The sequence below is a fragment of the Hyalella azteca genome, unplaced genomic scaffold (genome assembly GCF_000764305.2).
Source record: "Hyalella azteca isolate HAZT.00-mixed unplaced genomic scaffold, Hazt_2.0.2 contig13059, whole genome shotgun sequence".
NCBI lineage: Eukaryota > Metazoa > Arthropoda > Malacostraca > Amphipoda > Hyalellidae > Hyalella > Hyalella azteca.
Genome location: NW_025942994.1, coordinates 62,221 through 77,089, shown reverse-complemented (window position 1 = coordinate 77,089; position 14,869 = coordinate 62,221). Strand labels below are relative to the sequence as shown.

The window sequence follows — 14,869 nt, the reverse complement described above, 5'->3', positions numbered from 1 at the left end:
CAAACTTTACAAAGCTAATGAATAGAATTATCAATAATTGTTTACTCAAAAATCCCTAAGTGGTAAACACCACCTTGGCCATTATTGGAGGCAATGAGTGCCCTTTTTAGCCATCCATTATGATCCATATACTGTTATTGTTAGTAGGCTAATAGCAACATAAAAAATAACACTTCAAAAAGACAAAAAAGCTGAAAAAATAAAAAAAATCATGAGAAATAAAAAAATCATTGATTTTTGATTTTTTTGATTTAAAAAAAAATCAAAAAATCACCAACCCAGGCAACCCTGGTTTAAATGTTTTATTAACAATTAGACAGATAATACATCTGACAGGACATTTGGGAATCTTGCTGTTTCATAAATCATTTATGATAAATGGCAGTCAGGATCTAATTCCATTTCCAGCGCCAATGGTAGATAGATTTCATTCCTGTGCCAGTACTAATTTGGACAAAACTAATTTTTTTAGACTACGGTAACTATTTTTTTCGAAAAAAAAGCAATGCAATTTAATTTACATACATAAACAAAGGATAATAAAATTTATAGAGCATTCATAATAATATGCATTTCAAATTACCTTTTAAAGGCAACACTTGTAAAGACTAAAGAGGCCAGTGTTGAGAGTCTCCGAAGTTACACATATACAATGAATTTCTTATTTTATTTTGAATATAAAAAAAATTATTTAAAAAAAATTTCTTCAATATTAAATTTTAACATTTCTTAAATTATTTGTTCTGTCAGTTGATTCAAGCATTGTCTCTGACTTTACATGCAAAATTTCAGATCAATTGGACAGAATTGTGATAAGGGGAGCATCTGGGTCCCAGAAAAACTTTATTTACTGACAGATCACTTTGAAACTTGGTACACAAGTGTAAAATAAATATATGAGAATTTTTTGTTCATGTAAATTTTTCAAAAAATGAAAGAAAATGTGAAATTATTAGAAAATGGACAAAAAGGGAGTACTGTAGAATCCTAGGAAGAAGGGGGGATATCATAGAATCTCCTCCTACAATTATCAAGCTACAACATTGAGACCACACTCAAGATTATGCAGGGTTTTGGGGAATTTTCCCACACATAATGAGTTTTAAATTTTATGTTCGCTCAGATGTCGGTGCAAATTCCGGTCATCCATTTCACCCCAAGCAGTCATTGGCGAAAATGCAGTTTGTCAAGGAACAGTCAAACAGACAAAATATTCAATATGCGTTTAATTATCCTCCAATAATATATGATTTTCCTTGATATGAAAATTTTGTAAAAGTAAAAACCTAGAATTTTATTTTAAATTAAATTATCTACAAAATTTTCTGGGAACGTTGCTTGTTTACCTTCCATATCTAGGTAATCAAATATTCTGTCCATTTTTTATTTTGCTTGTTCTATATATGCAATTCTAATTCATCCTAATTAATGGAAAAATAGTTTTTGAGTGCAAAAATTTTTGTAAATAGTACAATATTCCTAGACATAGCTGTAATTAGAAATTCCCAACAGAATGGTATGGCAACATTGTCTTTACAGACTTTTACGTAATGCTGATACCGTCAACCGGGGCTACTCGGGACGGTTTTGAGCGATTTTTGTTAATAACTTCTTACCATGAAACATTTCATAAACAAGTTTAGGCTCATTTTATAGCTCTTTGCAAGGGCTATCGAATGGCATCTTCAAAAAATTCCATATGCTATTTGTAAGGTGCCAGAAGCAAAAAAGAGTGTCCCGAGTAGCCCCGTCGAATGGGGCTACTTGCGACACCTGCAATTAAACTTTGTTTTAAAATATTTGAAGCATGCAGAGTGTACTCATCCATTACTAACAGTACTCTGAAATCCTCCTCTTTCATTGTAGATGATGTAGAGGTAGAATAAATGACATTTTCTGTGATTTTTTAATAGGTGTATCAAACATAAAATATGTTATATAGGTACCTATGGTGATTTTAACTTAATTTCCAAGCCGGTCAATGTTACCCCATCACGGCTGTCATCAGGTGGTCAAAGTTTCCCCATTGGGGGGCGGTGCCCCCCATTTGCAAACTATGACACTTTCCTAAAATTTGTCTTTTGCATATTTAACTGGAAGAGTTCTACTACAATGCATCAAAACCTGGAGTTATTTTACCAAAAAATAGAAATATTGGAGGGGGTACTCCGACAGGCATTAAATAATAGCTCTTTTTTGTGGGTCACATTAATAATTTTTTAACCTATTAGATATGCAAACTTTTTAAATCTTTCTATTGTGTTCCATAGCCTCAGTATTAGGCCTTTGATGGCCATTGACTAAATTTTTCTATGTCAAATCGTTTTTGAGTTTTGGGGGTTTTTGTTAAAAAAACGAAAAGTGGTCAAAGTTACCCCACCGGTCAAAGTAACCCCATTTTATGGTAGCGCTTTTCACCATTTTTTTTTCAGGAATTTTTCAAAGCTAGAAAATGTATTTTTCGACTTCCTTTATGCTACATAGATAGGAAAAATGTTGACATTTATGCCACTATATTTAGATTTGCAATATTCCAATTAGTTTTGCTACTATAACAGTTTTACGCTGTGTCGGAGGACTGTCCCGAGTAACCCCGGTTGACGGTCCATTGTCATGTGTCAGGTGATGTGGTTTTACAAATCATCACATGTGTGGTAATGTGTCCCTTGAAGCTATTAATATTCTATTAACGTTTGTCTATATAATTGACCTTAAAATTTGCAAAAAATTAGAACTGATAATTAAAAAATAATTTCTGTGCCAGCATTTTTTTATTCAAAGGGTTTGTGCTGCACAAACCCATTCCACCAGCTGGGAGGATGTTGGGAATGTAACTTATTCCCAACATAGACATACGGGTTTGTACCATTTGCCAAAATCAGTCCTTCATTAGAAGGCACCAATCTTAAGCCATGTGGATTGTCCCCTTCTATTCTTCAGTTTTGTAGTTCATGTCCAACCAAATTGTGATCTATGAATAGGGTAAACGCACCATATTCTGACACTGTGGGTAATTCTTGACACCTCTTAACTTTTTCCTATTTATTAAGCTTGGTCTTAGTTCCACGCATGCGTAGATGGTAGAAATAGTGAAATCATACTATTGCATAAAAGATTTCCGCAAAACAATAGGTCTAGCGGAAAATGTTAAGATCCGCAGAGCGAAAGTCCAAGTCAGCTTAGTGAAAACATCAAAACACGTATATGAAAGTTGATAGTTGACCTTGCTTTAATAAATAGTGATAAACTTTTTGTAGAAAGAATATTATGGTTTGAGACTTTTAAGTAAGTCTGTGAATATATTAAAAATCCTTTAAGTATACTTGTAATTGCTGATTTCAAGTGGTAAATGAATTAATAGATGATTGATTTAAGAGATGGTTTTAGGCACATATCCAATTCAAACACAGGGTGTTGGAATTACGAGTTTGAAGTGCTGTCGGAATTAGTCTCACAATATGCCGCATTTAGTCACACACAGTGTCAGAATTCAGTGATTTTGTAGATTTGAATTCTAAAGGCTTTCAAATAAATATGGCAACAGTTTGTGACATTTCATCATTGCTGGCACATAGTGTGGTGTTTTGAGAGCAACATAAACCAATCAGAACTCAAGTTGCACATACGGTGATCTATTTATAGCCATTTATTCTTGCTATGTCCTTAAGGTGTCTGAATATGCTGTGTTTACCCTAATGAATAAATATTCATAACTGTGCCAATTCTTAGAACCTGGCTTAACACATTAGAAATCTAGTCAACTCTATGCAGACACATGTTTGTGTGTGATGGCGTTGCAGCCCATTGCCGCGCATTCATCTTTGAACAACTTTTGGAGCACGGCACACTGCGCATTTCTTTACCAGCATATTACGGCGCATAGTGACAAAGCAGAGTTTTTTAGACTCTCCCTCAAGTTCATTTTTGAGGCCTATTAGTAGACCAGTAAAGTATCATGGATACCAGCATTCTCATTGGGTAAATGCACCATATTCCGACGCTGTGGGTAATTCCGACACCCCTAAACTTTTTCCTTTATATCAAGCTTGGTCTTAGTTCTACGCATGCATAGATGGTTGAAATAGAGACGTCATACTATTGTGCACCAGATTTCTGCAAAACACTAGGTCTAGCAGGAAAATATTAAGATCTGCAGAGAGGAAGTCCAAGTCAACTAGTGAGAATATCAAAACACGTATGATGAAAGTTGATAGTTGACCTTGCTTTATTAAATAGTGATAAACTGTTTGTGTAGAAATAATATTATGGTTTGGACTTTTAAATAAGTCTCTGAATATAATAGGAATCTTTTAAGTATACTTGTATTTGCTGATTTTAAGTGATAAATAAATCAATAGATGGTTGATTTAACAGACGGTTTCAGACACATAAAAACTAATTCCGACACGGTGTCGGAATTATGACACAGCCGTGACACAGGGTGTCACATTCCGACACAGCTAACACAGGGTGTCGGAATTCCAACACGGGGTATCGGAATTACAAATTACGATTTTGAAGCACAGTCCAAATTAGTCTCACAATATGCCACATTTATTCACACAGTGTTGGAATTCAGTGATTTTGTAGATTTTTTAAAGACTTTTAAATAAATATGGCAACAGTTTGCGACATTTCATCATTGCTGGCGCGTAGTGTGGTGTTTTTAGAGTGATGTAAACCAATCGGAACTCGAGTTGCGCATATGGTGATCTATTTATAGCCATTTATTTCTTGCTACATACTTGAGTTGTCTGAATATGGTGCGTTTACCCTACATAAGAAATTGGTCAAAATCTTGAGCAAAGGAGGAAATTAAAAATGAACTGATTCTAAAAAAGCTCTGGTTTGCCACTATGCTATGGCGCACAGCAAAGATTGATAAAATGACAATATACCTAAATTCCCACGAACCTGGCACATCTTCCTGACCATGGCATTGAGATGCATATCATTCATCATTCCATGTGTAAAGACCATATCAATCGATTGGTCTTAGCTTTTTTGAAATTCTAATTTTTGCAGGTTGGGATGCATTTTTTATAAGTTTTTGAATTCCCTCTCCCCTTCCCTCCTTTTTTCAAATTATTTTAAAAACCATACAAAACAAAATAGAAAAAAACTAAGACCATCCTCTAGATCTTTTATTCACAAATCGAATGGTATAACTCAACTCTGTAGCTTCAAAACTGTAGGATGAGATAGTTTTCCACTCCCAGTGACAATAGGGTAAATGCGGTATATTCCGTCATCGTCGGTAATTCCGTCACCTCTCTAGTTTTTCCTTTATATTAAGCTTTGTTTTAGTTCCATGCGTTTGTTGATGGTTGAAATGGTGACGTCATACATTTGCGCGTCAAACTAATGCCAAAACACTAGGTCTTGGCCATCTAGCGGGAAAATATTGAGTATTTTAGAAGAAATTTTCTCCAAAGTCATATGGCAACACTGAACACCGTCTGTTTACATTTTGTATGTATAATAGCCGCAGTTTACGATTACCGTACGTTCCGTATCCGACAAGGCGGACAAGCAGAACAGTCAGAAGTAACCTGGACATGTCTTACATTTTATTATTGTCAGTTCGACTCGCGTAGTCAATATACTTGCGTATATTGTCGACTAAAATAGTAGAACTATTTTAGCTTACTAAAGTACAGCGCATTTTTTTACCAGCATAGTACGGCGCACCGCGCAGGTCGTTAAAATGACAAAATAAATTCCCGCGCACCTGGCACATCTTCCTGACCATGGTCCAGGCATATATGATATATGTGCAGCAGTGCAGGTGCCGTTAATATTCCCAGTAGGGATTTTTTGAAGGACTCAATGGAAGGTAACTCTTTGGGATCTATCATGAACCCATAAATCAATGCAGAGATGATTTTGGTACCACTGGTTACAGTGGTTAGTGGTTAGGTCAGTATATCAGCTTCATTTAGGGTAAATGCGGTATATTCCAACACATTAAGGACGCATCGAGAAATGAAAAACTATAAAAAAAACCGTATGCGTTATGTAAGTTCTGTTGCCTTCACGTGACTCTCAAAACACTTCACTACGCGTCAGCAACGATGAAACGTCACAAAATGTGCACAACCTACCAAATCCCTATATTCCGTCACTGTGTGTGGCAATATTCGACACGTGGTGAGTCGTATTGCGTCAGCGTTTCAAATTTAACTGATACGTAATGCCGACATCCACGTGTTCGAATTCCGTTCGCTGTGTGAGCTGTATTGGGATACAACACAGCTTTGAATTAGAACACTAACGAATATTGAACACTACTTAATTACGTTTTAATTAACAGCTATTAGGCTTTAAATTAAGCAAATTTCAATTTTTGTACAAAGCTTTGAACGATCTGTGTGTGTCCAATTCAAGTTGTGTCAGAATTAGTTTTCATGTGTCTAAATCCATTTCTCAACTTCATCATCTATTAATTTATTTACAACTTGAAATCAGCGAATACAAGTATACTTAAAGGATTCCTAATACATTCACAGACGTATTTAAAAGTCTCAAACCATAATATTCTTCCTATAAAAACAGTTATTCACTATTTGGTACAGCAAGGTCAACTGTCAAATTTGACACATTTTTCGATGATCTCACCAGGTGGCATGCATTGTCTCTCTTTGGATCTCAATATTTTCCCACTAGATGGCCAAGACCTAGTGTTTTGTCAGTATTTTGACGCGCAAATGTACGACGTCACCATTTCAACCAGAAACAAACGCATGGAACCATGGTGAAATTCCAGCATTTGTATGGTAACATCGTTCATCGCGATAGCTCCCCCGTTCTTTTTTTATCGATGGGGGGACTTCAAGAGGTCTCCACAGAGAAGGAGGTGCAACCAGGGAATTGGCGGCTGTGCTATTGTCTCCACTGAAGGTATGACTGAGAACAAAAACCTGATAGAGATAACAGGAATAAGTTCTTACCAACCTATAACAGCAAGAATACCTATTCCACAGGCTAAGTTTCCACAGGCTGCCGCTGCCGTAATAAGTTCCACAGGCTGCCGCTGGCGCTAGAATCATTTCTATGCACGGCTAGGTCATGAGGCAGGCTGTTTGATTCCCCGACTCTAATCCCTTACCAGCCAGCCTCCCTGCGACGCTTGATCTTGCCCCAGAGGGCGTCAGTGATTGTGCTTTCTCTTGCGTCTCCTGCCAGCTGCGAGTTGCGGTCTGTTACACGTTTCTTGGCAGCTGAGAAAAAATAAATGAAAGAAATTCACGAAAAACTTCGTCAAGTGTATGGAGAAGAGTGTATGAGCTCCGGGATAGTGCGTAGATGAGTCAGGGACTTTGAAAATGGCCAAACTGACGCCGTGCATGGATGCCCGCTGCTGCTGGTGGTCTGCTGTGAGCTTTTTTGTACCCATCTTGCGTAGACCTTTGAATCGACTAAATTTTCAGGCAAAATCTCAATTGTTTTTTTCCAACCTCAAAAATTTTTCACACAGCTCTTAAACTGTAATCATTCTATCTTCAAGCATTACCGCTTCAAACTTGGCAATTGTTACGTCAGAAACCGATGGCCGCCCAGCACGGCCGTCAGTTCGGCCGTCGTCGAGGACGTCAGTTCGGCCATTTTCAAAGTCCCTGACTCATCTACGCACCATCCCGGAGCTCATACACTATTATCCATACACTTGACAAAAGTTCTTCATGAATTTCCTTCACTGATTTCTTCTCAGCTGCCAAGAAACGAGTAACAGACCGCAACTCGCAGCTGGCAGGAGACGCAAGAGGAAGCACAACCACTGACGCACTCTGGGGCAAGATCAAGCGTCGCAGGGAGGCTGGCTGGTAAGGGATTAGAGTTGGGGAATCAAACAGCCTGCCTCCATGGCCTAGCCACGCATAGAAATGATTCTAGCGCCAGCGGCAGCCTGTGGAATAGATTTTAAAAACACGTCTCGTACAGGCAACAAATAATGTTTAGTTTAGGGACATGCAGAAATATAATTTTGCTAGCCTCAGCAAAAAAAAAAAGAAATTTTCGATTTGTTTCAACATTCCACAGCTCTCACCACGTGTCCTGAAAGAACATAAAACCTATGACAGTCATAAATCAGCATTAAGCTGACAGAGAAGGCCCGCCATTTGAGATCCCGCCTTGGTGAGATGCGTTTGGAGTACTACTCCCATACGAGCTCCCCTCCTCCAGATGGTCAACTGCTGACAGCACACCTGCAAATTCAAAAGTCCGTCAATTCACGCTACACAACACTGCTACTTTCCAATGCCAAATAAACCTATCAAAACACATGGAAAAAAGAGCATGGGTCAAAGGCACTGAAAATACTACACATGATTTACAGCCCGTTCAATGCATGTGGAACTTCTAACATTTGAAACAAGTATATAGGTACATACATTTAAGATTTTGCCTGACATTATTCAACAAGTCTCATTGCAGATTTAGATTTTAGGCTATCATGTCCGCTGTTGTATTCCAAACAATCGCTGCTTGAGTAGCAAAGGGTAACAATACTGAGTTTGCAGGTTTTTCACTACTTGAAAAAATCTTTCCATCATGATTTTCTCCTTAGATAGAAAGGGATTGTGCTCGCCCATCTTACAGTATTCACTGTAAGCATTTGTGTGCAGATGCTGGAGATGGCGCACTAGGTTGCTATAAGTTGTTTTATTGTATCTAATTTTTCTCTGACCAAATTTGCAAAACTTACAAACTGCCTCTAATCTATTACTACCAGATATTTCTCTAACATCAGAGTAAGCAAATTATTCTGCATATGCTGTCAATAATGCTGATTAGTGATTATAGTTACATGCATGAAAATATTATTTTCACTTACCTTGACTTTGAGTTGGAGAAAAGGAGAGGTACTCTAGTCTCTAACTCTGAGTGCTGCACTATGCAGTGCGAATGTGACACTGACAGACTCACAGACACAGAGACAGTGCCAGTGGCGACACAGCCAACACTGAGTCACTGACAGCAACACAACTGCTGTCTACAGACACAGTTCGGGAATGGGGGTTTAGACAGTCCTTCAGGCTTCAGCAGTCAGCACTGCAAAAATAACATTAATTACTAATTTTGACCACACTCAACAGCTGGTTGCCACAAGTAAGTTCAAGTTCATTACTACTGAGGTCTGAGAGAGTTAAAGTTTTCTGTCTCTCATATGTCATATCACTGTCAGAGACTTGTCTAGATGTCTCTTGCTTCAGTTCTGTCTCAACTCTCAAATCTCTCAGACTTTCAAAATACCATTCCATTTGAATGATTAAATTTTGATTTCTCTGCCTTAATTAAAAAAATAAATAATTTAATTGTTAACTAAATACTAATTATTAATTAAATAATTACTAATAATAGCATAATGAATTTAAATAAAAAAATTGATAAATTAAAATATGTAAATAAATTTATTATTTATTTTGCTAATGCTTATTTTTTTATATAATGGATTTAAATCTGATCAAGCAATAAATTTTAAATATAATTAATTATTATAATTAATAGAATAACTATTATTATTATACATTTTTAAATTATTATCGAATCATAATTCAATAATAGTTTATAATTATTACTGAAATTGCATTATCCAAAGGACCAAATCCTTATAATTAATAGAATAATTATTATTATTATACATTTTTAAATTATTATCGAATCATAATTCAATAATAGTTTATAATTATTACTGAAATTGCATTATCCAAAGGACCAAATCCAATACAGACACATAATTTTGACTGAGAAATTCATTTAGCCTAGCCTACATAGTACATACGAATACGACTCTACAAGATAAGAACATAAGATGGTCCGAGTGACAAGTCTACGATACGATTGAAAGAGTGGTAAGACAATAAATTACAAGGCACAAGCACAAGGCGATAATAAAATAAACCATTTTCATATAAATTTGAATTAAATATTTCATTAAGTATTACTTACTTCGAAAGTTTGAAGTACGAGACTACGAGACTTCGAGACAACTCACTCGACGAGAAGCCAGCCGTCACCGAGTGATTAAACAGCCGGGAGCAGGCACATTATATTTGAAAAATTCAGCAGCAGCCAGTAGCCACTGGTAACTTTGAGTTCGATATTAAGTATTGTTACTACTTACTAGTAACTCACTTGTTAGTTGTTACTAGTAGGTTGCTAGGTAAAACGTAGGACGGTAGGATAAAAGACACGTGTTACGAGACAATCACTAGATGGAAAGCCAAAAAATATAGATGTCGGGCACTATAAACAAAGGAAGATCGAATGCAGAGAAGTAACACTTTCACGTGATGCAAACTTCAAACACTATTTGATTTTCATTTAAAGTGCTGAATATACAAGAAAAAATTATTTTAATGACAAGTTTCGAACGCTTGAATTTATTTTATTTCTTTAGTTATATTTTAGTCCTTCAATACTGAAAGGATTTACTTCAATTTTGGAATATAATTAGTTAGTATCAATACACTGCGGTAGAGATTATCACAGATTTGAACATTATTCTGTTTTCAATTTAAATGAATAAACCATTTTTTCAAGTTTAAGAAACCTAATAACTCACAAGTCATTGAAGGACATGAGTTGTTAGGGCACTTTAAAAATGTGTTGTTCTTTGTTTTAATTGAAAACGAAGTAATGTAGAAATCTGTACTATATTAATTTACTTATTGTTTATAAGACTGTAATTACTGACGGTAAAATATCATATGAATGTCGATCCGGTCAAGAAAGTTCGTTTTAGGGCCTAGGGGTAAGATGGTAGCAAGGTGAAAAGGAAATTAAGAGGAAAATTCATATGGTTTATTATTGCTATATCTCAGTTTTTGCCTGTGTAACTTTACATTTATATTAATTTAGTGATATTGTTTTGAGAGTTTGAACCATATTTTAGAATTGGAATTTGGTATGTATACAAATTGGAATCGGGAAGAATTTTTGAAAGTTTTAAACATAAATGAGAGATAAAACTTTAAATGAGACTAAATGAGATCAACCAGAGATTAGGTCAAACAATAAACTACTGAAATAAAATTCAGTTCGATTTTTCATTAACAATAACTAGAGGTTTGGGGTAATGCAAATTTTGCTAGGGTAGTTTCGATACAGCCAAGTAAACATGAGCGTTCATGTAAAGCATGTGATATTCAAGGTGACGTTTTCGATGTTTTAAACATTAAATACGTCTTTAAGGCACAGTTTAAATCATCCTGTCGTACTTTATTACTACTTTTCGGTTTTTATTATGTTTTTTGCACATATTAAGTGCTTTATCTACTCCTAAGCTTGCTAAACTAATGATTAAAACTTTGCGTATACGATCAGCAAAAGGGGAGTCTGTCAAAGTAATTATAAGTTTACCCTCCAATATTTAAACTTAGAAAAGGAGTTACGTCGAACGAAGGGTCAAATACGATAGATGATGAATTTTTCTATAAAGAACAGTGTCTGTTTTTACATAATAATAATTTTTAATAAATTTAATTGATGTTCAAAGACTCACGGACCATCATTTTACATTGTTCGAGTGATTAGGTATCGAGTCCACTGGACGAGCGATGGTGCAGCCGGTCCCGGAAGTTAGACCAGTTGACGACTGTTTACCACTGAGTGAGGGTGTGTAGGCCGGCCGTTCCTCCTTCTTGGGTACTGCGTTCATAGACTCCATATGACGTTGGTCATTTATAATGACCTTTGAATTGCACCATGACTTAATCATAAAAACTAGCAATTAGAGACCTAAATTAGCTTAATTGAGTAAAGTATATATATAGTATATATATAGTATGACGTGCGGGCGCTCACGTTATAGACGAGCAGGCGCTAACGCTGCGTATCGTCGATACGTACGTCAAGCCATACTTGATCAAGTCCTAATCGTTTTTCTTGTGGACTAAAAAGTATAAAATAAAATACTTAAAAAAAAAACTTTTTTAAAAAACCACGTTTTTCTTGTGGACTAAAAAGTAGAAAATAAATTGTTGCTCGCCCCAAAAAACGTGGGTCGGGCTGTACGTTCACCATCAAATTTCCAAAATTCGTGTGTTGTGTGCTTTTCGTTTTTTTATCATGAATCTGCCAATATGACGTGGGTCGGGCTGTACGTTCACCATCAAATTTCCAAAATTCGTGTGTTGTGTGCTTTTCGCTTTAATCTGCCCAACACACGTTTTTAAATCTGCCCGACACACGTTTTTATGGGTGAGCAACAATTTATTTTCTACTTTTTAGTCCACAAGAAAAACGTGGTTTTTTAAAAAAGTTTTTTTCAAGTATTTTTTCTTCTTGGCTTCGAACTTCGCGCGGATTTCACTTTTCTGATTGCGCTGCGGAATTCGACTTGAATTCAGTATCAATTTTGTGCATCCTGCGGAATTAGTGTCAATTTTTTGTAGCCTAAGCCCCCTGCGGAATTCATTAACAGGTGGACTAATCCCTCTGATGTCACGTATTTTCCACTTAGGTGACAGTGCACCGTTCTGAAAAAAATTAGATTAGGATCAGTTTGTTAATGAAAAACCTAGAAACCTAGTGGAAAGCAAAAAACCTAGATCTAGGTTTTTTCTGCTTCGGAGCGCGGGCGCCACAGTGCCTGCTGGAGTGCTGGGGCTAAATGCCCAAGGATTTGCTAAAAAACCACCATGATGAGGAAATTAAAACAGAACTGATTCTAAAAAAGCTCTGGTTTGCCACTTACACTATGCAGTTTGGACTGGCACAGAGTGACTGACTGACTGACTCACTGGTAATCATTCTCATGATTCTGGTTAAAGCCTGATTAATATAACACATAGTGACAAACCAGAGAGTTTTTAGGGTATTATTGCAGATTAACTACATCCAAAAAAAGGGTGTTTTTTTTTTAATTATATGTTTTTTGGGGTGTAGATTACGAATCTGATATCCATTTTTGGCGGTCGGCATCGGAAAACCGATTTTTTGCAATTAAAATGCTATCTAAAAAAAGGAACTTGGCTGACTTAACCCAACCTAAGAGCTTTTTGTAAAATTTCGATGAACAATCCGACCCTTTATATAAAGGTGAGTGGGTAACGTAAGTTACGTAACCCCCATGTTAGTAAATAAAGGTGAGTGGGTAACGTAAGTTACGTAACCCCATAGTGGCAAAGCAGCAATTTTTTTAGACTCTTCCTCAAGTTCATTTTTGAGTCCTATAAGTAGACTAGAAAGTATCTTGGATACCAGCATTTTCATACATAAGAAATTGATTAAAATATTGAGTAGATGAGGAAATTAAAAATGAACTGATTCTAAAAAATCTCTGGTTTGCCACTATGCGTAACCCCCATGTTAGTAAGTCGCGAAAAAAATCGGTTTTCCGATGCCGACTGCCAAAAATGGATTTCAGATTCGTAATCTACACCCCAAAAAACATATAATTAAAAAAAAAAACACCCTTATTTTTGGATGTAGTTAATCTGCAATAATACCGTTTTTAGAATCAGTTCATTTCAAATTTCCTCATCTACTCAAGATTTTAATTAAGTTCTTATGTATGATAATGCTGGTATCCATGATACTTTACTGGTCTACTTATAGGACTCAAAAATGAACTTGAGGGAGAATCTAAAAAACTCTGCTTTGCGTTTGCCACAATGGCACAATGATATAACAATAGGCTTCGCAATGAGTTAGAGAATGAATTTTCATTTATTATTTTAAGAAATTCACCATTATATTAGTTTTATTTGCAACTTCAATCAGCAAAGACATCTCTCACGGCCTCACCTGCAAATGAATTAGAAACGTCAAGCAAACCCTTGGACCTCCATGACCCAAGTAGCACGCCGACAACCCGTTTCTTTATACCAGATTTGAACAATCTTGTCGAGTGGTCCACAACGCTTAAAAGTACAAGAGGATGAACCACTACTTTAGAAACAGGAATCGAATTCTCTGAAAAACTACTCATTTTGCTGTGTTGCAAACACCTCTCACAGCCTGCTCTCACTGTCCTACGTACCAAACAGGAGTTGCAATGACCTGATAAGTGTACAAATTGAAAATGGTCTGAGAGAAGCACACAATAAGTACCGATGAAACCAAGAAATGAATAATTTATGTTTTCCGCATTTCATCATCGATATATAAACAAAAAAATTTCGTGAATTGTATTCACGAATTTATAATAGTCTTATGTCATTGAGATATGTGGAGTACAATTTTGTTATTTTTTCGCTTGCCTGAGGTAGGAAACTGATGTATTAGGCTGGCTTAAATAACAGGAGCAAGGGGATGGAGTGACGATCGCTAATGATCACTGAATAAAATTATGAGAACGTGAGCCTCAGAAAACGTGGCAGGCAAGGAGATAAACAAAGAAGCTCTGATATTCAGCTATTCACCAGTCAGTTACCACTGCCAGAGCACGAGCATTCTTCGTCAGTCAGTGACCACTGCCAGAGCACGTGCATTATTCATCAGTCAGTGACCACTGCCAGAGCACGTGCATTATTCATCAGTCAGTGACCACTGCCAGAGCACGTGCATTATTCATCAGTCAGTACCACTGCCAGAGCACCTGCAGCATTCATCAGGCTCTGACCACTGAATTATTAGCCAATGGTCATTATTCATCACTCATCCGTCATTGACATCAGAACAAGTGCATTATTCATCAGTCAGTGACTTCCACAATTAGTTTAGAAATGTCGTTAATTCTCGTGTGGTACAAAATTGCAAGAAAATGAGAAAAACTACCAATATTGAACTCTTAAATCCACAAAATAAAAACAAAATTGTTGATACAAATGCGAGGTAAGCCCTTTTTAGCGCATTTTCTCATTTATGGAAAAAATGCACTATTGTGCTCGCCATGTCCGTCTGTCCGTCCGTGACCTAAAGT

At 36.4% G+C, this 14,869-nt stretch overlaps 1 long non-coding RNA gene across 1 annotated transcript; it reads right to left on the bottom strand.

The window, feature by feature from the left end:
* Nucleotides 1-7,445: 7,445 nt before the first annotated feature.
* On the bottom strand, nt 7,446-10,363 carry LOC108676471. Its single transcript, XR_001931177.2, has 3 exons — nt 9,952-10,363; nt 8,837-9,054; nt 7,446-8,207 (listed from the first exon to the last, which is right to left on the bottom strand). It is a non-coding gene; the product is annotated as an uncharacterized LOC108676471 (long non-coding RNA).
* Between the last annotated feature and the right edge of the window lie 4,506 nt (nt 10,364-14,869).